The sequence below is a fragment of the Phyllobates terribilis genome, unplaced genomic scaffold, assembly GCF_046119375.1.
Source record: "Phyllobates terribilis strain yellow unplaced genomic scaffold, ASM4611937v1 Scaffold_2__4_contigs__length_985480577, whole genome shotgun sequence".
NCBI lineage: Eukaryota > Metazoa > Chordata > Amphibia > Anura > Dendrobatidae > Phyllobates > Phyllobates terribilis.
In genome coordinates, this window is record NW_027362762.1 from 603,160,780 (window position 1) to 603,186,628 (window position 25,849).

Consider the following 25,849-nt stretch of genomic DNA (forward strand, 5'->3'; position numbering starts at 1 on the left):
ATTTTTATTTTAAATTCTTTCTTTTTTTTTTTTTTTTTTTTACAGGTACTATGGTACCCGGGTCTGGAGGAGAGTCTCCTCTTCTCCAAACCCGGGTACCATCCGCACATTGAATCGCTTAATATCCGCATGTAGTCATGCGGATATTAAGCAATTCAATGTAAGTCAATGGCGGCGAAAACGCCGCGATTACACAAAATAATTGGTAGTGCTGCATATTTTTCAGCAATGATAATCCGCAGCGTAAATTTCAGCAGCATGTGCACAGCACATGCGGATTATCATTGGGGAACATGGCAGGCCTTCTACCATGCGTTTTTTAAGCGTTTCTGCGGCGGAATTGCCGCTGCGGGAACGCTTATAAAATGCATAGTGGGCACACAGCCTTAAGCATAGTTAAGTTTAGTACTTGTATGTCCTTAAGAGTATTTATCAACTATTATCCTTTTTGGTGTATGAAACTTATAATAGATAAGCAAAAGGTCTTATATTGGAACTTTATAGTTCTTTATATTAACCTTGATGAGCTATCAGATATAGTCAGGGGTAGTGTTCTAATATTCACTAACTGTTAGTCTAACGTAAAATAGCACTGACAGGTCGATATGTGAGTGATGTTGGTTTAGAGATCTTAAAACTAGCCCTGTATGAGTAGATCACTTATTCCGCTTGTTTGCAGGATATAAAGATGAAGCTACCTCTTCTGTGGGAGGTATTTAAAAGTTCTGGCTCACCACCGATGAGTCCCCTCAATCAGAGAAGCTCCCGAAATCGCACTGTTTTCTGCGCCTCCAAGCGCAGTGTTGAACCGACAATTTTAAAATGACAACAGCTTTCAGCACTGTTAAAGTGACCTGCCTCTACCAGAGGCAAGTTCTGACACTTAGTCTTGGTATTAGTGCAGAGACTGCTGTCCACGAGTCCCTGCAATGCAAATTAAGAGTCCTGGCTGACCAGTGATTCCTTTCTCTATTCATTAAAAGCGCTGTGCTGCATTTACATCAATGATATGTCAACAATATGCCGCACTGCAAACTGTTTTAAATGTGTTCTGAGGCAAATCAAGAATCACAGGGGTTAAAAGAATGACTTTTTTTTGGAAAGCACACTTGCATTAATAATGGTAATGTTAGCTGGCAAATAATAGTCACTATTAGGCTTTCTGACTGGATCACAATACTATATTCTACAAGACTCCCTGATCTGCTATATGCCATAGAAGCTTTAGCACAGTGTTCTCTGTATGATTACAACTGACTGACTGCTAAGAGTCCCTGCTCTCTCTGCTAGGAGTCCTGGAAGGTAAGAGAACACTTTCTTCTGCTCTGTGATCAGCACCGCATATCTACAATATAACCGGAGGTGCGTCCCTCTGTCTGAAGCTTTTATAGACTGCGGAAGCGCGACAAGCCTGCGCAGTCTGGCTCCAGACAGAACACCACATCGAGTCGTTACAGGAAAGAGGAGTGTGTATGGCACCGGAGATCGCGGTATGCGTAGGCAATGAACGCATACCGCGATCTCCGGCGCCATACTTGCATACTTGACCGGCAGGAGCGTTGCTACGGCGCCTCTCTTTGCCGGAGACCGGGGCAGGAGTGAGGTGTCGGAATCGGCGCATGCGCATACCGCTATCCAGCGCCATTTTACTGAAGACACATTTGCAGTGTGTCTTCAGCAAAATGGCGCCAGACAGCACGGTATGGGCACGTGTGTACTCCGGCGCCGCACTCCTCCCTCGGCCTCTGGCAGAACAGGACACAGCAGCGTTGGAGCACAGGGAAGGAAGGTGAGTATAAGTGTTTATTTTTTTTGTATGTGTGCAGTGTGAAAGGGATGAGGGTTGCCATACATACCAGGATTGTGGGGTGAGGGGCCCATGCGTACCAAGATTGTGGAATGAGGGGCCCATGCATACCAGGATTGGGGGGTGAGGGGCCCATGCATACCAGGATTGGGGGGTGAGGGGCCCATGCGTACCAGGATTGGGGGGTGAGGGGCCCATGCATACCAGGATTGGCTGGTGAGGGGCCCATAGATACCAGGATTGGGGGTGAGAGGTGCCATACATACCAGGATTGGGGGGTGAGAGGCCCATGCATACCAGGATTGGGGGGTGAGGGGGCCATACATACAAGGATTGCGGGATGAGGGGTGCCATGCATGCCAGGATAGAAATGAGGGGTACCATGCATACCAGGATAGGGATGTGGGGGGGCCATGCATACCAGGATTGTGGGGTGAGGGGCCCATGCGTACCAAGATTGTGGAATGAGGGGCCCATGCGTACCAAGATTGTGGAATGAGGCGCCCATGCATACCAGGATTGGGGGGTGAGGGGCCCATGCATACCAGGATTGGGGGGTGAGGGGCCCATGCATACCAGGATTGGGGGGTAAGGGGCCCATACATACCAGGATTGGGGGTGGGAGGTGCCATACATACCAGGATTGGGGGGTGAGAGGCCCATGCATACCAGGATTGGGGGGTGAGGGGCCCATGCATACCAGGATTGGGGGGTGAGGGGCCCATGCATACCAGGATTGGGGGGTGAGGGGCCCATGCATACCAGGATTGGGGGGTGAGAGGCCCATGCATACCAGGATTGGGGGTGAGGGGGGGGGCCATACATACAAGGATTGGGGGTGAGGGGGCCATACATACAAGGATTGCGGGATGAGGGGTGCCATGCATGCCAGGATAGAAATGAGGGGTACCATACATACCAGGATAGGAATGTGGGGGGGCCATACATACCAGGATTCGGATGTGGGGCCATGCATACCAGAATAGGGATGAGGGGTACCATGCATACCAGGATGGGGGTGAGGGGCCCATGCATACCAGGATGGGGGTGAGGGGCCCATGCATACCAGGATGGGGATGAGGGGTGTCATGCATACCAGAATACCAGGAATATATATATAATTATATTACACTGCTCAAAAAAATAGGGAACACTCAAATAACACATACTAGATCTGAATGACTGAACTTTTTCTCATTGAATACTTTGTTCTGTACAAAGTTGAATGTGCTGACAACAAAATCACACAAAAATCATCAATGGAAATCAAATTAACCAATGGAGGCCTGGATTTGGAGTCACCCTCAAAATTTAAAGTGGAAAAACACACTACAGACTGATCCAACTTTGATGTAATGTCCTTTTAAAACAAGTCAAAATGAGGCTAAGCATTGTGTGTGGCCACCACATGCCTGTATGACCTCCCTACAACGCCTGGGCATGCACCTGATGAGGTTGCGGATGGTCTCCTGTGGGATCTCCTCCCAGACCTGGACTAAAGCATCCGCCAACTCCTGGACAGTCTGTGGTGCAACGTGACGTTGGTGGATGGAGGGAGACATGATGTCCCAGATGTGCTCAATCGGATTCAGGTCTGGGGAACTGGCGGGCCAGTCCATTGCTTAAATGCCATCATCTTGCAGGAACTGCAGACACACTCCAGTCACCTGAGGTCTGACATTGTCCTGCATTAGGAGGAACCCAGGGCCAACCGCACCAGCATATGGTCTCACAAGGGGTCTGAGGATCTCATCTCTGTACCTAATGGCAGTCAGGCTACCTCTGGCGAGCACATGGAGGGCTGTGCGGCCCTCCAAAGAAATGCCACCCCACACCATTACTGACCCACTGCCAAATCGGTCATGCTGAAGGATGTTGCAGGCAGCAGATCGCTCTCCACGGCATCTCCAGACTTTGGCACGTCTGTCATATGTGCTCAGTGTGAACCTGCTTTCATCTGTGAAGAGCACAGGGCGCCAGTGGCGACTTTGCCAATCCTGGTGTTCTGTGGCAAATGCCAAGCGTCCTGCACGTTGTTGGGCTGTGAGCACAACCCCCATCTGTGGACGTCGAGCCCTCATACCACCCTCATAGAGTCGGTTTCTAACCATTTCTGCAGACACATGCACATTTATGGCCTGCTGGAGGTCATTTTGCAGGGCTCTGGCAGTGCTCCTCCTGTTCCTCTTTACACAAAGGCGGAGGTAGTGGTCCTGCTGCTGGGTTGTTGCCTTCATACGGCCCCCTCCACGTTTCCTGGTGTAATGGTCTGTCTCCTGGTAGCACCTCCAGCCTCTGGACACTACGCTGACAGACACAGCAAACCTTCTTGCCATAGCTCGCATTGATGTGCCATCCTGGATGAGCTGCACTACCTGAGCAACTTCTGTGGGTTGTAGAGTCCGTCTCGTGCTACCACGAGTGTGAAAGCACAACCAGCATTCAAAAGTGACCAAAACATCAGCCAGAAAGCATTGGTACTGAGATGTGGTCTGTGGTCCCCACCTGCAGAACCACTCCTTTATTGAGTGTCTCTTGATAATTGCCAATCATTTCCATCTATTGTCTATTCCATTTGCACAACAGCATGTGAAATTGATTGTCAGTGTTGCTTCCTAAGTGGACAGTTTGATTTCACAGAAGTGTGATTTACTTGGAGTTATATTCTGTTGTTTAAGTGTTCCCTTTATTTTTTTGAGCAGTATATGTAATATATACAGTACAGACCAAAAGTTTGGACACACCTCATTTAAAGATTTTTCTGTATTTTCATGGCTATGAAAATTGTACATTCACACTGAAGGCATCAAAACTATGAATTAACACATGTGGAATTATAGACTTAACAAAAAAGTGTGAAACAACTGAAAATATGTCTTATATTCTAGGTTCTTTAAAGTAGCCACCTTTTGCTTTGATGACTGCCTTGCACACTCTTGGCATTCTCTTGATGAGCTTCAAGAGGTAGTCACCAGAAATGGTCTTCCAACAAACTTGAAGGAGTTCCCAGAGATGCTTAGCACTTGTTGGCCCTTTTGCCTTCACTCTGCGGTCCAGCTCATCCCAAATCATCTCGATTGGGTTCAGGTCTGGTGACTGTGGAGGCCAGGTCATCTGGCGTAGCACCCCATCACTCTCCTTCTTGGTCAAATAGCCCTTACACAGCCTGGAGGTGTGTTTGGGGTCATTGTCCTGTTGAAAAATAAATGATGGTCCAACGAAACGCAAACCGGATGGAATAGCATGCCGCTGCAAGATGCTGTGGTAGCCATGCTGGTTCAGTATGCCTTCAATTTTGAATAAATCCCCAACAGTGTCACCAGCAAAGCACCCTCACACCTCCTCCTCCATGCTTCACGGTGGGAACCAGGCATGTAGAGTCCATCCGTTCACCTTTTCTGCGTCGCACAAAGACACGGTTGTTGGAACCAAAGATCTCAAATTTGGACTCATCAGACCAAAGCACAGATTTCCACTGGTCTAATGTCCATTTCTTGTGTTGTTTAGCCAAAACAAGTCTCTTCTGCTTGTTGCCTGTCCTTAGCAGTGGTTTCCTAGCAGCTATTTTACCATGAAGGTTGTAGAGATGTCTGCTGCTAGAACTCTGTGTGGCATTGACCTGGTCTCTAATCTGAGCTGCTGTTAACCTGCGATTTTTGAGGCTGGTGACTCGGATAAACTTATCCTCAGAAGCAGAGGTGACTCTTGGTCTTCCTTTCCTGGGGCGGTCCTCATGTGAGCCAGTTTCTTTGTAGCGTTTGATGGTTTTTGCAACTGCACTTGGGGACACTTTCAAAGTTTTCCCAATTTTTCGGACTGACTGACCTTCATTTCTTAAAGTAATGATGGCTACTCGTTTTTCTTTACTTAGCTGCTTTTTTCTTGCCATAATACAAATTCTAACAGTCTATTCAGTAGGACTATCAGCTGTGTTTCTACCAGACTTCTGCACAACACAACTGATGGTCCCAACCCCATTTATAAGGCAAGAAATCCCACTTATTAAACCTGACAGGGACACCTGTGAAGTGAAAACCATTTCCGGTGACTACCTCTTGAAGCTCATCAAGAGAATGCCAAGAGTGTGCAAAGCAGTCATCAAAGCAAAAGGTGGCTACTTTGAAGAACCTAGAATATAAGACATATTTTCAGTTGTTTCACACTTTTTTCTTAAGTATATAATTCCACATGTGTTAATTCATAGTTTTGATGCCTTCAGTGTGAATGTACAATTTTCATAGTCATGAAAATACAGAAAAATCTTTAAATGAGAAGGTGTGTCCAAACTTTTGGTCTGTACTGTATATATCAACAAAGTACAGTATTTAAGGGTACTGATAGCTTTGAATTTATGGTTAACTCTGTACTGTTCTGCAGAAGAGGTTCACTGCTACTTATAGCTGTCAAGTCAGAGCAATAACAGGGTGTGGCAATGTAATGTCAGTTTGTACCATATTATAATAAGATGATTCAGCACAAGTAGCACAGTGCTGATGCTTAGGAGTCTCTGCACTCTGGACTAAGAGTCCTGACAGATGGGGAGATGGTTCTCTGCTTAAGAGCTACTGCTTGCTCTGCTGGAAGTCCTGACAGGTAAGAGAATACTTTCTCATGTACTGATATAAATTTCAGAGCAGCAAGGTATGGTATTAAAATCACTGACAGCTTTATATTTAGTAATAACACTGCACTCTTCTACAGAAGAAGGTCAGTACTACTTATAGCAGGCAAGACAGATGTATAAGGCTGTGTGCCCACGATGCGTTTTTTAAGCATTTCTGCACTGGCAAAAACGCTGCAGAAACGCTTAAACGCTTGGTAGAAGGCCTGCCATGTTCCCCAATGATAATCCGCATGTGCTGTGCACATGCTGCGGAAATTTCCGCTGCGGATTATCATTGAGGGAAAAAAACACAGCACTACCAATTATTTTGCGGAAGCGCTGCGTTTTCGCCGCCATTGACTTGCATTAGAACGCATGTATTCCGCTTCACTAGATAAGCACATGTGGAATACATGCGTTCAATGTGCGGATAGTACCCAGGTCTAGAGGAGAGGAGACTCTCCTCCGGACCCGGGTACCATAGTACCTGTGAAAAAAAAGAATAAAATAAAAAAAAAATATGATACTTACCTTCTGATGGCCTCCGGTGCGCTCATCCTCCCATGCTGGCAGCTCGCGGTGGACTGGAGGACCTGCGCTGATGTCATAGTCATGTGACTGGTCACGCGATGCTGACATCGGCAGGTCCTACAGTGTACCGCGATCTGCCGGCAGTCAGGACGGAGCGAAGCGAGACTGCGGGGGGCCATCGGAAGGTAAGTATAGATTTATTTTTTATTTTTTAACCATTCTTTACGGTCACACTATATAAATCTATGCTGGTTGCATGGATTTATATAGTGTGGCCAAGTTGTCAAGCACTTTTCAAGTGATGCTAAAATCGCTTGGAAAGCGCTTGTCAACCCGCATGCGGAAATGCATGTGAAGAACGCTTCACATCCGCATGTCCCTGGCAGAAAAACGCATGTACAATCCGCATGTACAATCCGCATGTACAATCTGCATGTACAATCCGCATGTACAATCCGCATGTACAATCCGCATGTACAATCCGCATGTACAATCCGCATGTACAATCCGCATGTACAATCCGCACGTACAATCCGCACGTACAATCCGCATGTACAATCCGCATGTACAATCCGCATGTACAATCCGCATGTACAATCCGCATGTACAATCTGCATGTACAATCCGCATGTACAATCCGCATGTACAATCTGCATGTACAATCCGCATGCTTTTTTTTTCTGCCAGGGGAGATGCAGAAACGCTCAGGAAAAATCCAGAGCATTTCTGCATCGTGGGCACATAGCCTTACAGAGTATGGCAATGTAATGTCAGTTTACTCTGTATTATATGAGATGGTCCAACAGACAGTATAATGCTAATGCTTAGGAGTCCCTGCACTCTAGACTAAGAGTCCTGACAGGCAGGGAGACACTTCTTGGCACTGCAATTGGTATTTCCTGCAGACAACTACTGTAATCTCAGAACAACTCCCACACAGATCTCTGACAATAGGTAATGCTGACAATTTAATATTCTTTGCAGTTGTGACATGGATGTGACAATGGCTTTCTTTCCTTTAGTGCTCCCTTATAGAGACACACTATGTTAAACAGCTGTTAATAAGTGATCACAGTTGTAGATATGTACTCGCCTACTGTTATTTTGTGACCTAACTGTGTATGGAAAGAATGCAGATTCAAGTTGTGCAAATACAAGTATCAAATCAATGTGGATGCTGTGCATTTGGTCATATTCTCCCCAGGATACTAAAAAGAAGTGTGTTATATATTATACTAGATGGTGGCCCGATTCTAACGCATCAGTTATTCTAGAATATGTATGCGGCCGACCGGGCGCGACTAATCAGCAAAGCAGTATTTAAATGGGTTGTGCACTACTTTAAATTAACCCCTCAATGTATCCCCCCGAGGCCCCTAATGAATTTTGGAGGACCGGGGAGCGAGGCCGCCGGTCGGGGTATTTGTGCTGCGAGCAGCTGGGAGATGACCGGCTAGCACAGAGTGAGCGTGTGAGGGAGATGACCGGCTAGCACAGGTTGTGAGGGTGAGCGTGTGAGTGTGAGAGGGTGAGGGTGAGCATGAGAAGGTGAGCGTAAGAGGGTGAGGGTGTGCGGTTCAGGATGTGCGGTTGAAGGTGTGAGCGTGTGGGGATGAGCGTGTGAGGGTGTGAGCGTATGTGAGGGGGTGAGCGTGTGTGAGGGTGATCTCCCGGCTGCATCGCCGCTGACCTCCGTGCGGCAGATGAGCCGCTAACGGCCGCCATCTTGTTCTGAAATCCCGCGTCGCTGATTGGCCGCAGCCGGACCAATCAGCGACGCGGGATTTCCTGGACAGAAGGACAGGCAGATAGACGGGATAAGACTATTATATATATTAGATAGATATATTTTTGAAAATTTATATTTTTGTAATGTGTTGGATCCATGCTTGGTTTTTGGTTAAAAAAAAAAAAAAAAGATGCAAAACCTGCACTGTGAAAAGTCTGCTCTAGAATCCTTAAGGGGATGTCCACTACTATATAAAATGTCTCAATGTATTTAAATGGTGAAAATAATTGTTTTTGTAATTACCATCTGTTGTGCATCTTGCCTGTGAGCGGCGCTATTGCTGGTCGCTCACAGGCATCACGTGACCCCCAGCTGCATCCTCCTCTGGCATGCGCTGATGTCACGTCAAGTCGGGAGTGACCCAGTGAAGCACTGCCCCCTGATTGATGGGCTATGTATGGGTGGGGTTTCCCAGCGCGTCACATCCCAGCATCCACCGCACGCTTCCCCTATCCTGCATTCATTGGGAAAGTGCGCAGTGGATGTGGGGCTGTGACGCTCGGAGAAACCCTGCCCACAGCACATCAATCAGCAGGGAGCGCGTCACCGGGTCATGCCCGACTTGACTTGACATCAGCGGATGCCAGAGCCGGCTGGAGCCAGGGTCACGTGATGCCTGTGAGTAGTCAGCAATAGCGCCACTCACAGGCAAGAAGCACAACAGATGGTAATTACAAAAACACTAATTTCCACCATTAACAACATTGGGACATTATATATAGTAGTGGACAACCTCTTTAAGTACTATATTCCCCAATGTAAAATAAAAACAACAGATAAAAATAAAGCAGTGACGCTGGTAGGTATGTCTAATAGGCCTGCTGCAAATAAAACAATTACCACAAATTGTCCATAAAAATATATAAAAACTTAAAGTAATTAATAAAATAATATTTACCACATGTCTATTTTACTATACATTAGGATAATTTTTGAAACATATCGTATTTTGCGGATTATAAGACGCACCTGTTTATAAGATGCACCCCAAATTTTGGGGGAGGAACATAGGAAAACATTTTTTAATAAAATCGTGGTGTGTGTTATAATCTGCTTTTACAGTAGCTAACCTGGGGGTGGGTCTCAGGTGGCAGGGTTGCTGGTGGCGGAGGAAGGAGATGCTGGAGATGTTGTTGGCTCCGGGCTGGTAGGATGGGGTGTTCAGTGGCAGGAGTGGGGTGGTGGCTGGGGCACCAGGCCAGAAGGACAAGTGCTCGGCTGCGCAGAGACGCCTTCCATACTTCCTAATGCTGTGGACTCTGGGAAAAAAAAAGGCCGCCGGAAGCGGTGCATGCGCAATTGAGTTCTAGGGAGCCGAGATGTCACTGCCAAGATCTCAATCTGCGCATGCACTGCCTCCAGCGGCCATTTTCCCGGAGTCCACCGCATAAGAAAGTATGGAAAGTGCAGGGCTCCAGGCTTTCACAAAATGTCGGCGAGCCCACCACCACCACCATCACCCCACTTCTGTCGCCAGAAGCTTCCAGCATCAACAACTTTGGGATGCCTCTCCACCACGGCCTGGAAGCTCCACTGCAGCTACAATTCGGATTATAAGACGCACCCCCATTTCCCCAAAAAATTTGGGGTGGGGGAGTGCATTTTAGAATCCGAAAAATACGGTAATTCTTTTTGTTAAGAAGTTAGTAGGGTTAAAACTTACATTTCATTCATCTGCTGTGTTTAACCCTTTTGAGGCCTACACCTTCACTCCCATCTTTGCAAGCCTCCATCAACGTTTTTTTTTTTTTTTTTAATTCTTACTGAGTTTGTTCCCTAATGCTGTAAGGTCATTTCACTTGCTGAAAGAGTTTATGATCCTAGTTAAATTAGACCTAGATCTAAGCACAAACCTTCCTATATATTTAGACAGAGCTAAGGAGAAGGCACTTGTGCATATTTTATAAAAGCACTAGGGCAGTTAAACATGGCAATTTAATAGGGCAGGGCAGAAGACAGGTAAGTCATGCAACACAATCAAACAAACTTGTTCCCAGTTCATTTGTAATGCAAAATGTATTCACCGTATATATTTGTACCATTTCTGTTCTAGCTGCTGCAGTAACTCATATCTACCACCCTTTCACACACTCTGTGAAAATCCAATCTGGCCGAAGATTTCATCCATTATAAGTTTATGCTTAAAGGGGTTGTCTGATACTTTAAAAAAAATGCCAGTGTGTTTTAATGATAAATACAACCTTCTTTCTAATTATCTTGCGCTACTGATAGCGCCGCTCACAGGTAGTATCGGTGGCCGCTCACAGGCAGCACGTGATCCCACGCTGACGTCACGACTAGTGACGCGGGGTTATTCTCCTGCATCACACCAAGCATCCCCCGCGTTCTTTTCCAGTGAATGAGGAGAGGGAGAGCGCGCGGTGGATGCCGGGTGTGACGCAGGGGAATAACCCCGCCCACAACCAAGCAGCCACCGGTGCAATGCGGAAGAGGGACCCCCGGCTGCAGCCGCAACTTGTCGTGATGTCAGCTGCTGCCGGGGGTCACGTGCTGCATGTGAGTGGCCACCGATAGCACCGCTCACAGGCAGTATCAGCAGCGCAAGGTAATTAGAAAGAAGCTTGTATTTATCATTAAAATACACTGGAATTTTTTCATAAGTACCGGACAACCCCTTTAAAACCTGCAACTCTGCCCTTCACCTCTCCAAACAAGCCTACTTTAACACCCTGATGACCTCACTATCCAACAATCCTAAAAAAACTCTTTGAGGTTATGTGCACACAAAGCATTTTTGATGCGTTTTCTAAGCCTTTTTTTTCTGTCGCGGAAACCAGGGCTGTGGAGTCGGTAAGCCAAACCTGCGACTCCGACTCCTCAATTTCCCTTACACCGACTCTGACTCTACGACTCTGACTCCCACATATATTGCTTATATTTAAGTGAAAAATTTATTGTAGTACAACAACAACATCAGACATTTAATCGTTTTTCTGATACAATAATCAAGATATTTAGATAGAATACAATGATGGATAGCTGAATGGATAGCTGAATGGATAGCTGAATGGATAGATGGAGGGATAGAGTGTGATAGACAGATGACAGCTACAGACAGCAAATAGTACATTGCACATATCGCACATATAGTTCACACACATTGTACAGAGAGCACATAATAATCACCTGCAATATTAGCATGTTACCTTCCTGTGACAGAGATGAGCAGTAGTACTTTCACTTTCTCCAGCTCGGGGCCCAGGAATCAATCCTATGCAGGGCAGGCACCCCTCCCCCTCCTCTCTCTGGTGAAGACGGCAGAAGACAGGACAGAGGAGGGGAGATTGCCCCCTGCAGTCTGGAGCCAGTGCAGGACAGGAGCACTGCTGCATACAAGTGAGTTTTGATAGGTGCGTGCCCCTGCTTCTAGGGGGGGGGGGCAGCTGCTGCCCCTGCCCCTCGCTGGCTACGGCCTTGATTCACACACAGCGTTTTTGCGGATCGTTTTTTTGCAGTAAAATGCAGTGTCTCTGAGCATCCCAGCAGTCAATGGGTTTCAAGATATGACATTCAGACACATCGTTTTGTGAGGATCCGTTTTTGGGCTCAAAAATTGTTCCTCACAAAGAATGAGCATGTCAGTTTGTTCGGCGTTTTTCTAATCTGCTTTTGCTATTGAAAACAACATTTATGAGCTCAAAAACCTTTCAGGTGATGCGTTTTTTTAAAAAGCTGATCTGCTTTTGCAGCTGAAAAACGTATCCTCAAAAAACGCAGCAAAAACGCTGTGTGTGAATGTAGCCTTAGATCAGGAATAGAACAGCCATTTATAGGACATTTCATAACTTTCCCAAATTCCTATGAAAAAATATTCCCCACAAACTGCATTGATCTGCTGCACCCAATTTATTATATATTTTAGGAGTCATAGTCGGTCCATTTTATACCGACTCCACCAAAATGAGCACCGACTCCGACTCCACAGCCCTTGATTTAGATGAAGGAATTGAGGGTAAACTGATTAAATTTGCTGATGACACAAAGCTAGGAGGGATAGCTAATACTAGAGAAGAGAGAGAGAGGATTCAAAAAGACCTAAATAAACTGGAGCAGTGGGCAGCAACCAACAGAATGGTTTTTAACAGGGAAAAATGCAAAGTACTACATCTGGGCAATAAAAATGAAAAAAGCATATACAGAATGGGAGGAATAGAGCTAAGCAACAGTACATGTGAAAAAGACTTAGGTATACTAATAGATCATAGACTGAACATGAGTCAACAGTGTGATGCAGCAGCAAAAAAGGCAAATACAATTCTGGGATGTATTAACAGAAGCATACAGTCTAGATCACGTGAAGTCATTATCGGTCTTTACTCCTCTTTGGTCAGACCTCATCTGGAATACTGTGTACAGTTTTGGGCACCACATTTTAAAAAAGACATAGACAAACTGGAGCAAGTTCAGAGAAGAGCGACCAGAATGGTGACTGGTCTGCAAACCATGTCCTATGAGGAACGGTTGCAGGATTTGGGAATGTTTAGCTTGCAAAAAAGAAGACTGAGAGGAGACTTAATAGCTGTCTACAAATATGTCAAGGGCTGTCACATTGTAGAAGGATCATCTTTATTCTCATTTGCAAAAGGAAAGACTAGAAGCAATGGGATGAAACTAAATGGGAGGAGACACAGATTAGATATTAGAAAAAACTTTTTGACAGGGTGATTAATGAGTGGAACAGGCTGCCACGAGAGGTGGTGAGTTCCCCTTCAATGGACGTCTTCAAACAGAGGCTGGACAGACATCTGTCTGAGATGATCTAGTGAATCCTGCTTTGAGCAGGGGGTTGGACCAGATGACCCAGGAGGTCCCTTCCAACTCTACCATTCTATGATTCTATGAAATGCTGCAAAAACTCTTGTTAACAGGTCTGCCAGCTATAGCAATGCTAATCCTGATGTGCTGTGCACATGATACGGAAATTTCCACTCAGGATTAGCATTGAGGAGAAAACCGCAGCATTACCATTATGCCCAGCGTTTCCGGAGTGTTTCCCGCTCATTGACTTTAATTGAAACGCAACAAATCTGCAGGTATAATATTTATACTTGCGGATTTGCTGTGTTTCAATTAAAGCCAATGAGCGGTAAACGCGGTACCGTTGGTACCTGGGTCGGGAGAGGAGGACTAAAGCTCCTCTCATCCGACCAACACTCCCGCTGATAACAGCAAGAGTGGCGCTGCTGAGGGGAGCAGTAGTTCTAATCAGCAGAGTCGGGAACGACTGGCAGTGAAAAAAATAAAAAATAAATAAAAAAAAACAATCCTTATACTCACCTGTCTGGTTGCCCCCGGTGTCCTCCTGGTCCCCGGCAATGTCCTCTCCTCCCGGCTGCCGGCGGTATACTGCGGGGAGCGTACTCGCTCCCCGCAGTATACTGTGCTTCCAGGACCTGTGGTCTGAAGAACGTTCCCAGGGTGATGGTGGTGAGAGCTCAACGGGACTGATCAGCTGATGAACCCCAGTGACCTCCTGCACAGCAATGTACACTGACAGGGGTGATTTTACACGCCTGTCAGTATACACTGCTGTTTTTTACAGCAGTGACATCAATGATTGCTGATGTCACTGCTGTAGAAGTAACCCAGATCGCCATGGGACAATCGCTGGTGGTACGTGGACTGTGTCGTTGACGGCGGACAGGTAAGGGATATGGTTGTAACTTGTTATTTTACGTTTTTTTTCAGAAGATCGATGGCTTTGCGGACCCGTACAATAATTTTTTTTTTTTTTTAAACAAAGTGTGTTTTTTATTTCTTTTAAAATGCATTATTCTGGCTGTGTCTTTTGTTGAAAAAGCAGAGACCATTTTACTATGCAGTTAGTAATGGGGGCGTCTTATAGACGCCCTCCATTATTAACCTGGACTTCACATCAGCCGCCAATACAAGGCTGATGTGAACCGCAACCCCATTACCCCACTCACCACCGCTACAGGGCAGTGGGAAGAGCGGAGGCCAAGCGCCAGATTTGGCGCATCTTATGGATGCACCATTTCTGGGACTGCTGAGGGGTGATATTAATAGCGGAGGGGACTAGTATTCATGGCACCTTCCCTGGCTATTAATATCAGCCCACAGCTGTCTGTTTTTAGTCTTTGCTGCTTAGATTTTATAGGGGAACCCCACCCAAACTCACCCGCATTGAAGTGTCATTATATGCGGTGGATTCACATGTACCGACAACAAAAGTGCGGCATTAGAACACCACGTTTTGGACGCAACAAAAATACGCTGCGTCCAAAGCGCTGCTGAGTGCTGATCGTGGAGACGTAGCGGCTAACGAACCAGCTAAAAATAGCAGTTCACAGTAGCCGCATAAATTACATAAATAGAAATGCTAATGAAGATTGGGTGAATGTGACTAGCTGACACCTAGCTCTTTGGTTTGGTGATGTCAAGGTGTCAATCAGACCTTTTCATGACCAAACTTAAGTAAAGTAAAGAGTTAAATAAACACACAGACACAGAGCAAACACTTTATTTGAAATACAACAGACACATTCTTTAATCATTTAAATTAACCTATATACTCACCCCAGTTCTAACGGTAATCCAAGGGTTTAACCCCTTAACCCCCGAGGGTGGTTTGCATGTTAATGACCAGGTCAATTTTTACAATTCTGACCACTGTCACTTTATGAAGTAATTAGTCTGGAACGCTTCAACGGATCCCCCTGATTCTGAGATAGTTTTTTCGTGACATATTGTACTTCATGATTGTGGTAAAATTTCTTCGATATCACTTGCTTTTATTTGTGGAAAAAACGGAAATTTGGCGAAAATTTTGCAATTTTCAAAATTTTAATGCCCTTAAATCAGAGAGATGTGTCACACAAAATAGTTAATAAATAACATTTCCCACATGTCTACTTCACATCTGCACAATTTTGTAACCAAATTTTTTTTTATTGGGGAGCTATAAGGATTGACCAGCGATTTTTCATTTTTCCAACAAAATTTACAAAACCATTTTTTTAGGGACCACATCACATTTGAAGTTACTTTGAGGGGTCTTTGTGACAGAAAATACCCCAAAGTGACACCATTCTAAAAACTGCGCCCCTCAAGGTGCTCAAAACCACATTCAAGAAGTTTATTAACCCTTTAGGTGCTTCACAGGAAATTTTGGAATGTGGAAGAAAAAAATGAACATTTAACTTTTTTCACAAAAATGTTACTTTAGACCCATTTTTTTTTATTTTTACAGGGGTAACAAGAAAAAATGGACCCCAAAATTTGTTGTGCAATTTCCCCTGAGCACGCAGATACCCCATATGTGGGGAAAAAACACTGTTTGGGCGCACGGCAGGGCTCGGAGGGGAAGGAGCGCCATTTGACTTTTTGATTGTAAAATTTGCTTGAATAATTAGAGGACGCCATGTTGCGTTTGGAGAGCCCCTGATGTGCCTAAACAGTGGAAACCCCCCACAAGTGACACCATTTTGAAAACTACACCCCTCAAGGATTTTATCAAGGGGTATAGTGAACATTTTGAACCCAGAGGTACGATGCAGAAGTTTAGAATTGAGCCGTAAAAATAAAATTTTCACATTTTTGCAACAAAAATGTTTTTCAGCCCCCAATTTAGCATTTTCATAAGGGTAACAGAAGAAATTGCACCATGTAGTTTGTTGTGCAATTTCTCCTGAGTAAGCAGATACCCCATATGTGGGGGAAAACCACTGTTTGGGCACACGGCAGGGTTCGGAAGGGAAGGAGCGCCATTTCACTTTTTGATTGTAAAATTTGCTTGAATAATTAGTGGACACCATGTTGCGTTTGGAGAGCCCCTGATGTGCCTAAACAGTGGAAACCCCCCACAAGTGACACCATTTTGGAAACTAGACCCCTCAGGGAACTTATCTAGATGTGTTGTGAGCACCTTGAACCCCCAGGTGCGTCACAGAAGTTTAGCACATTGAGCCGTAAAAATAAAATTTTCACATTTTTCTCCACAAAAATGTTTTTCAGACCCCAATTTTGCATTTTCATAAGGGTAACAGAAGAAATTGCACCATGCAGTTTGTTGTGCAATTTCTCCTGAGTAAGCAGATACTCCATATGTGGGAGAAAACTACTGTTTGCACACACGGCAGGGTTCGGAAGGGAAGGAGCGCCATTTGACTTTTTGAATGTAAAATTTGCTTGAATACTTAGCGGACGTGCCCCTGATGTGCCTAAACAGTGGAAAAACCCCACAAGTGACACCATTTTGGAAACTAGACCCCTCAGGGAACTTATCTAGATGTGTGGTGAGCACCCTGAACCCCCAAGTGCTTTACAGAAGTTTATAACATGGAGCCGTGAAAATAAAAAAAATCAAACCTTTTCTACAAAAATGATATTTTAGCACCAATTTTTTATTTTCACAAAGGTAAGAGGAGAAAATGGATCCCAAAAACGTTTGTGCGGTTTCTCCTGAGTACGCCAATACCCCATATGTGGGGAAAATACAGTGTTTGGGCGCACGGCAGAGTTCAGAAGGGAAGGAGCACTGTTTGACTTTTTGAATGCAAAATTGTCTGGAATTGAGAGCGGACGCCATGTCACGTTTGGAGAGCCCCTGATGTGCCTAAACAGTGGAAACCCCCCATAAGTGACCCCATTTTGGAAACTACATCCCTCAAGGATTTTATCAAGGAGTATCGTAAACATTTTGAACCCAGAGGTACGACACAGAATTTGATAACATTAGGTCATCATATTGAATAAATTGTCATTAGTCTTGAGCACAAGTGCTTGCTACTTGAGTTTGCATCAGGTACACTGGTATGCACCATGTATCGCGGGTGCGCGAGTGACATGCTCGAGTCCCCGCTCGCATGTTTCATGGTTATTAGACACCTGAAAAAAACAATGCGGGGATCGCTCGTACATGGCAGGCAATCCCCGCAAGGTTTTTTTGGGCACGAAGCATATAGAGCTGAGACTCGAGCATGTCACTCGAGCACCCGCGATACTCAGTACATTCCTGAGCACCCGATGCAAACTCAAGTAGCGAGCACTTGCGCTCAACACTAGTCGCCATATCGTCATTTTTGTTTAATTTTTTTTTTTACTTTTGAAAAAAATCCCTAACCCTAACACAACCCTAACCCTAACCCTAACACAACCCTAACCCTAGCACAACCCTAACCGTAGAGTTTATTTTTTACGCCGTTCCTCATGCGGTATAAGTGATTAGACGACTTTATTCTTCCAGTAGGTGCGACTACAGCGATACCAGAATCATATCAGGTTTTTATGATTGACAGCTGTCACACACTAAAAGACGCATTTTTTTTGTAAAATCTAGTTTTTGCATCGCCATATTTTGAGAGCTATAATTTTTCCATATTTTGGCCGACAGAGTCATGTGATGGCTTGTTTTTTGCGGGATGACTTGACGTTTTTATTGGTAACATTTTCAGGCACTTGACATTTTTTGATCGCTTTCTATTCCGATTTTTGGGAGGGTGAATAAACAAAAACCAGCAATTCCAGAATTGTTTGTATGTTTTTTTTTTATGCTGTTCCGAGTGTGGTAAAATTGATAAGGCAGCATTATTCTTCGGGTCACTACGTTTACAGCGGTACCGAATTTATATCGTTTTTCTATGTTTTAGCGCTTTTACACAATAAAAGCTATTTTATAGAAAAAAATATTTTTTGCATCGCTTTATTCTGAGAGCTATAACTTTTTTATTTTTCGGCTGATGGAGCTGTATGGCGGCTTGTTTTTTGCGGGACAAGATGACGTTTTCAGTGATACCATTTTTATTGATATTAGTCTTTTTGATCGCGTGTTATTCCATTTTTTGTTTGGCGGTATGATGATAAAGCATTGTTCTTTGCTTTTTTTTTTTTTTTTACAGTGTTCACTAAAGGGGTTAACTAATAGGACACTTTTATAGGTCAGGTCTCTCCGGACTCTTCAATACCAAATATGTGTACTTTTATTGTTTTTTTTTTTTCATAATATTTATTGATGGATACATTATATTTTATTTTTGGTGGATTATTTATTTTTATTATTTTTTGTATATTTTTACAATTTTTTTTTTTTTTCTTCTTCATTTTTTAACACTTTTTGGACTTTTATTCTGTGTCCCACTATGGGACTTTCACTTTTTTTATTCTGATCGTCTGTATAGCACAAGAATGCAGCACCGTCCCTGTGCCATGCAGGCTGTCAGTGCTGCAGATGGAGAAGATATTTTGATCATGCACTGCTCATGACCAAAATATCTTCCTGCTGTCTGGTGACCTGGATGTTGTCATGACGACATTGGGTCGTCATGGCAACATCCGGGAAGCCGAGGCAGACAGCGCTGGAGGCCGGAAGAGGAGGTGAGTATCCCGATCACCTCCCCTCGCCACCGCAATGTTGCGATCGACTTCGATCGCAGCATTAAGGGGGTTAATGTGCCGGGAGCGGTGCGGGTCCGCTCCTTGCACATAGCACCGGGTGTCAGCTGTGACTATCAGCTGACACCCGGCGGCGATCGCCCCGCACCGCTTGTGTGCGGGCGCGATTTCCATATGACCTAATAGTACTCCATTGGTCCAATCGGCCCAGGGCACCAAGACGTATTATTAGGTCACACGTCAGAAAGGGGTTAAATAAACATCCCTCAACCAGAACTGCACTGCTGACTAAAAGACCTGTCTTTAATCTCTCATTCATTTTTAACCTTCTGGAACATTTGGTCCACTCCTGTTTAATCCGCTATCTTTCAGATAACTCTTCTTGACCCTATACAATACAGTTTTCGCTCATTACACGCTACTGAAACTGCCCTTATTAAAGTCTCCAATGATCTACTAACAGCTAAATCTAATGGTCACTACTCCCTGCTGATTCTCCTGGATCTCTCTGCAGCATTTGACACTGGATCACTAGCTCCTCCTCACTATGCTCTCTCTTGGTTCTTCTCCTATCTCTCTGACCGCTCCTTCGCTGTATCTTTTTATGGCTCCTCTTTCTTCTTCTCTTCCCCTTACTGTCGGGGTTCCTCAGGGTTCAGTCCTAGGTACCCTCCTCTTCTCTCTATACATTGCACCTATTGGACAAACCACTAGGAGATTTGGTTTTCAGTACCACCTTTAAGCTGACAACCAATTATACACATCTTCTCCTAATCTCACCCCTGCATTACTACAAAATACCAGTGATTGTCTTTCTGCTGTCTCTAACATCATGTACTCCCTTTATCTAAAACTGTTTCTCCCTCTACCAAACTTACCTGTCCTCAGTATGATGATGTCCCATATTTGGGGGAAAACTACTGTTTGAGCACACGACAGGGCTAGGAATGGAAGGAGCGCTATTTGAATTTTGGAGTGCCATTTTGGCTGGAATAGATTGCTGATGCTATGTCACATTTAAAGAGCCCCTGACATACCAAAACAGCAGAAAACCCCACAATGACCTCATTTTGGAAACTACACCACTTGAGGAATTCATCTAGGGGTGTAGTCTGCATTTTTAGCCCTCAGGTGATTCACAGAATTGTATAACATTGGGCTGAGTAAACTAAAAATTACTAATTTTTCCACTAAAATGTTTTGTCTACTTTTGAGGCACAGTGCAATGCTCCAAAGAGAAGGAGCGCCATATTGGAGTCCAGATTTTGCTGGATTGGTTTGAAGGTGCCAGTCATACTTGCAGAGCCCCTGACATGCCAGAAAAACAGACCCCTATATCCCCCCCAATAAATGACATCCCTTTACAAGCTATACCCCTCAATGAATTCATCTGGGGGTGCAGTGAACATGTTGACACCACATGTGCCTCACAGAATTTTATACCATTGGGTGGGTGGTGATGAAAGAATAATTAAATTTTTACCTCTAAAATGTTTTTCGCCCCAAATTTTTAACTTTTATAGGGGCTAATGGGAAAAATGGACCTCACGGTTTTATTGTGCGATTTTCTCCTGAGTGCGCCAATACCCTACATGTAATTGGGAACTACTTTCAAGCACCATGGAAAACTCAGAAGGGAAAGAGCTCCATATTGTAGTGCAGAACCACCCCCCAACCCCATTTAATAAACTGCCTCTCTCCGTGAATTTATCTAATGGTGCAGTGATAATATTGATACCTGTAACGGGTCTGGGAGGCAGAACCTCTGAGCTACTATACAAGGGGGCGGTCCTTGTAAGGGAGCGGGTGGCGACCAGGGAAGATGGGCAGGCAGTCACAGCAGGTGACCGGGACAGTCTCTGGGTGAACGGGCTGGAGGTCACGGCAAGTGACCGGGGCAGTCTCTGGATGAACGGGCAGGAGGTCACGGCAAGTGACCGGGGCAGTCTCTGGAAGAACGGGCAGGAGGTCACGGCAAGTGACCGGGGCAGTCTCTGGATGAACGGGCAGGAGGTCACGGCAAGTGACCGGGGCAGTCTCTGGGTAAAGGGTAGGTACGACCTGTGATGGCAGAGCCTCCAGGTAGGCTAGCAGGCAGATGGTAGATGAGTGCTCCCAGGTGAGCAAGCGAGAGTCTCAGGATAAACGGGTGGTCACAGCATGTGACGGCGGATCCTCCAGGTAGGCTAACAGGCAGGTAGCAGATGAGCGCTCCCAGGTGAGCGGGCAAGAGTCTCTGGAATAGCAGGTGGTCACAGCACGTGACGGCGGAGCCTCCAGGTAGGCAAGCAGGCAGGTAGCGGAGGAGCGCTCCCAGGTGAGCGGGCAAGAGTCTCTGGAATAGCAGGTGGTCACAGCACGTGACGGCGGAGCCTCCAGGTAGGCTAGCAGGCAGGTAGCAGATGTGCGCTCCCAGGTGAGCGGCCAAGCTGGTCCATAGACAGACTGACAGGAGTAGGAAGGCAGACCGTCGGACCTCAGGCTAGCAAGCAGGTAGCAGGAATATCAGGCAGGAAACAGACAGCAAACTGGCAGGACTCTGGCAGGAATCAGGCAGGTAACTGACAAGTAACTGGCAACGGGACCTGAGGGCTGAAGCAGAGTAGTGAACAGTGCAACAACATTGCTCGGGCACCTCCATTTTGGAGGAGGTGCCTTATATACGGTGAAGTCCTCCGGCCATTGGCCGGGGACTCCTTAGGACGGCGCGCGCGGCCCCTTTGAGAGGGAGGGAGCGCGCGCGCCCTAAGCACAGTGGCCGGGAAGGAGCGCGCGCTGCCAGCAGAGCGGGAGGAGGACGCCGGGCTCGGAGCAGAGAGGTGAGGGGAACAGCGTCCCTGCCTAGCAGAGGGCAGGGACGCCGACGCTACAATACCATAGGTGTGTCACAGAACTTTATACCATTGGGCAGAGAAAAAATAATAATTATATTTTTTTTATCACGCAAATTTTATTTTGGCCCCAGATTTTTCATTTTCACACAGGGAAATGGGTAAAAATGGCACCAAAATGTGTCACACAATTTCTGCTGAATGTGGCAATACCCTATATGTGGCTGTACAGTACTGCTTAGCCACATTGAGAAACTCGGGAGGGAAGGAGCACTGATTTACTCTTGGAGAACAAATTTTCATAGAATAGTTTGTGGACTCCATATACTGAGCCCTTTAGTTCTAGACAAACAGAATCCTCCATTCCCCTTTAAAGTGACCCCAGTTTGGAAATTACACCCTTCTAAGAATTCATCTACAGGTTTAGTGATGATTTTGACTCCATGGATGTTGATGAGTGAAAATATAAAATCTGCCATGGTAGTGCCCCAGTGCATTGTAGTGCCCATACATTGTACCCAGCGTGCTTCTGGTAAGGCAACACTGTGGGACTTTTAAATTTGGGAGTGCTGATTTTTCTGGATTTCTATTTTGGGGGTAGCCATAGTGCTTTTCCAGAGCCTTTGTGCCACCAGTAACGTGGAAACCCCCTATATTTTCATTGATAGATGACGGACCTGAGTGGTGTTTTTTTTTTTTTGTGTGAATTGATTTGAAGCTTTTGTTGGGAACATATCAAGTAAAATTTACACTTATCCTGTACACTACGCTGATCTTTTAGATTGCGATTTCCATCTAAAACGTAATTCTGATGAAACCCCCTAGCGATCCTTTAACTATAATGAGGCAGCAGAGTTACTCTGGACTCAGTCTGGCCTCTGTTCAGCGTTATCCTTCTTTTCAGATGTACACAAAACTGCTCGCTTTTATGCACGCTTAAAAAGACAGACACTGCTGGACTAGACAGTGTCTCCATCTGCCTCGTTATAGGGAATCTTCCGTCTGAATCACGTATTTCAGAGATTTACACGGAAGCCCCGGTATAAGCGCAGAGCGCAGGATAAATCTGAGCCGTGCCTTACTGCGATCATTGTGAAGCAGAATGAATAAATCAACAGCCGGTAACATAGTAACGTAGGTTGAATAAATTCCTTGGTCCATCAAGTTTAACCTTTCTCCCCCAATTGTCCTCCCCTCCCCATACCAACACTACACTAACTTACTGGAACTAGGCCTCGCAAATGAATTACCTTTTTTATTTTTATGATTATTGCACTATTAAAATTACAAATAAACCAGTTTATAATTTTTAAATTTGTTTTATTTTTGTATTACTGTTATGGTATTACTAAAATCCCTGTACCTAAATCTGTTGATCCAGAAGAAGGCAAAAACCCCAGGATACATTCAGACAATTTGCATCACGGGGAAAAATTCCTTCTTGACCCCAAGAAAGGCGATCAGTACAAGAACCATGGATCAAAAGTACTACTACACTGTGTTCCAAATTATTATGCAAATACTATTTTCTCAGATTTTCCCATATTACCTATATGAATTGCAGTCATTGTAATTTTCCAGTCAAATAACTATTGGAGTACAACTGAAAGGTTTTTGTACAAACTGCCTATGATAACAGTATATTTTTAAAAAAATAAAACACTCAAACTGCACTCAAAATGCATGTTCCAAATTATTATGCACAGCAGAGTTTTCAACCTTTTCATTTTAATAAAGAACAAAAACATTGTCATTTTTTAAATTATAAGCATTAGCAGGTTATTACAAACTGAAATCAGTTTTCAACTCAAAACTTTATTCTAGGTGATGTTACATTTGCACATAGGACCCCTTGTTCGAAAGGAGCTTCTGAACTCTCTCGTCCATTGAATTTGTCAAGTTTTGGATGGTTTCTGCTTCAATTGTTTTGCATGAGGACAGAATACCCTCCCAGAGCTGTTGCTTAGATGTGAACTGCCTCCCACCATCATAGACACTCCTTTTGATGATGCTCCAGAGGTTCTCAATGGGGTTGAGGTCAGGGGAGCATGGGTGTCACACCATAAGTTTGTCCCCTTTTATGCCCATAGCAGCCAGAGATGCAGATGTGTTATGTGCAGCATGAGACGGTGCATTTTCATGCATGAAAATGATCTTGCTGTGGAATACACGGTTCTTCTTCTTGAGCCATGGAAGGAAGTGCTGTTTGAGAAACTCAACATACATTATGGAGTTCATCTTTACCCCTTCAGGGATCCTAAAAGGGCCGACAATCTCTCTCGCCATGATTCCAGCCCAAAATATTACTCTACCTCCTCCTTGTTAGCGCCGTAGCCGTGTTTGCATGGTGTGTCCATCAACCAGCCAGCCTCCACTCCATCCATCTGGACCATCGAGATCATTTCATGCATGATAATGCCCCGTCTCATGCTGCACAAGGTTGAAAACTCTGCTGTGCATAATAATTTGGAACATGCATTTTGAGTGCAGTTGAGTGTTTTATTTTTTTAAAAATATACTGTTATCATAGGCAGTTTGTACAAAAACCTTTCAATTGTACTCTAATAGTTATTTGACTGGAAAATTACAATGACTGCAATTCATATAGGTAATTTGGGAAAATCTGAGAAAATATTATTTGCATAACAATTTGGAACACAGTGTATGTGTAACATTTTGTCTAATTTAATTGTAGCCCACAATGTTATGTGTATCGAGGAAATCATCCAGCCCTTTTTTTGAACACTTATAGTATCTGCCATCACTTCCTCTTGTGGTAGGGCATTCCACAGCCTGACTGCTCTGACTGTAAAGAACCCTTTCCTCTTTAGGTGCTGGAATCGCCTTTGTTCCACCCGTAATGAGTGCTCCCTGGTCCTTATTATGGTCTTTGGAAGGAATAAGTCATGGGCTAGACCTTTGTACTGACCGCACATATTTATACATATAAATGAGATCCCCTCTGAGATAAAGAATTGGTTTTATTTATTTTTTACGCTGTTCACTGTATAAGTGATTTGACGGCTTTATTCTTTGTTTCGGTGTGATTACAGCAATACCAGATTTATATATTTTTTATGTTTGGCTTTTATCACACACTAAAAGACACTTTTTTTTACAAAAATTTGAGAGTTATAACTTTTTTATATTTCTGTTTTTATTGGTACCATTTTCAGGCATGTAACATTCTTTGATCGTTTTCTATTCTGATTTTTGGGAGGCAGGATGAACAAAAACAGAATTTGAGGTATTGGAATTTTTATGCCGTTTACTTTGTGGTAAAAGTGATAAGACAGCATTATTCTTCGGGTCAGTACGATTACAGCAATACCACATTTATATCTTTTTTTGATGTTTTACCGCCTTTACACAATAAAAACAATTTTACAGAAAAAAAGAATAGTTTTTGCATTGCTATATTCTGAGAGCTGTTGATTTTTTTCTTTCTCTGCTGATAGGGCTGTATGGCAACTTGTTTTTTGTATGACAATATTATGTTTTCAGCTATACCAGTGTATTTACATTTGACTTTTGGATCACGTTTTATTCCACCTTTTTTTCAGCAGTATGATGAAAAAAGCATTGTTTTTTTGCCACGTTATTGTTAGTTATTCAATATTTTTTACGGTGTTGACTGAGGGGTTTAAATATTGTGACCGTTTTATAAGTCAGTTCGTTCTGGACGCGTCAATACCAAATTTGTGTACTTTTTTTTGTTTATTACATTAATATACATATTACTTGGTCTAATTTTTTTTCATTTTTTTGTTCTTTATTTGTTTGTGTTTTTTTACAATTTTTATTTAACTTTTTTACTTGGTCTCTCTATGGGACTTTCAATTTTATTACTCTGATCGCTGGTATAAGGCATTACACCTGTCAGTGTTAAACCGATAAGCGCCTTTTAGACCATGCTC

General features: G+C 44.3%; 1 protein-coding gene across 3 annotated transcripts in view; it reads left to right on the plus strand.

The window, feature by feature from the left end:
* Positions 1-25,849, plus strand: part of ZCCHC17 (zinc finger CCHC-type containing 17) — a 107,180-nt gene that overhangs the window by 26,005 nt on the left and 55,326 nt on the right. Inside the window, exon 1 of one of the 3 annotated variants that reach the window (XM_073666506.1) lies at positions 6,271-6,400. The exons of the other annotated variants lie outside the window; for them this stretch is intronic. The gene's annotated coding sequence lies outside the window, so the exon portion shown is untranslated. Of the gene's footprint in view, positions 1-6,270; positions 6,401-25,849 lie in introns of those variants that run through there. 3 annotated transcript variants of the gene reach the window in all.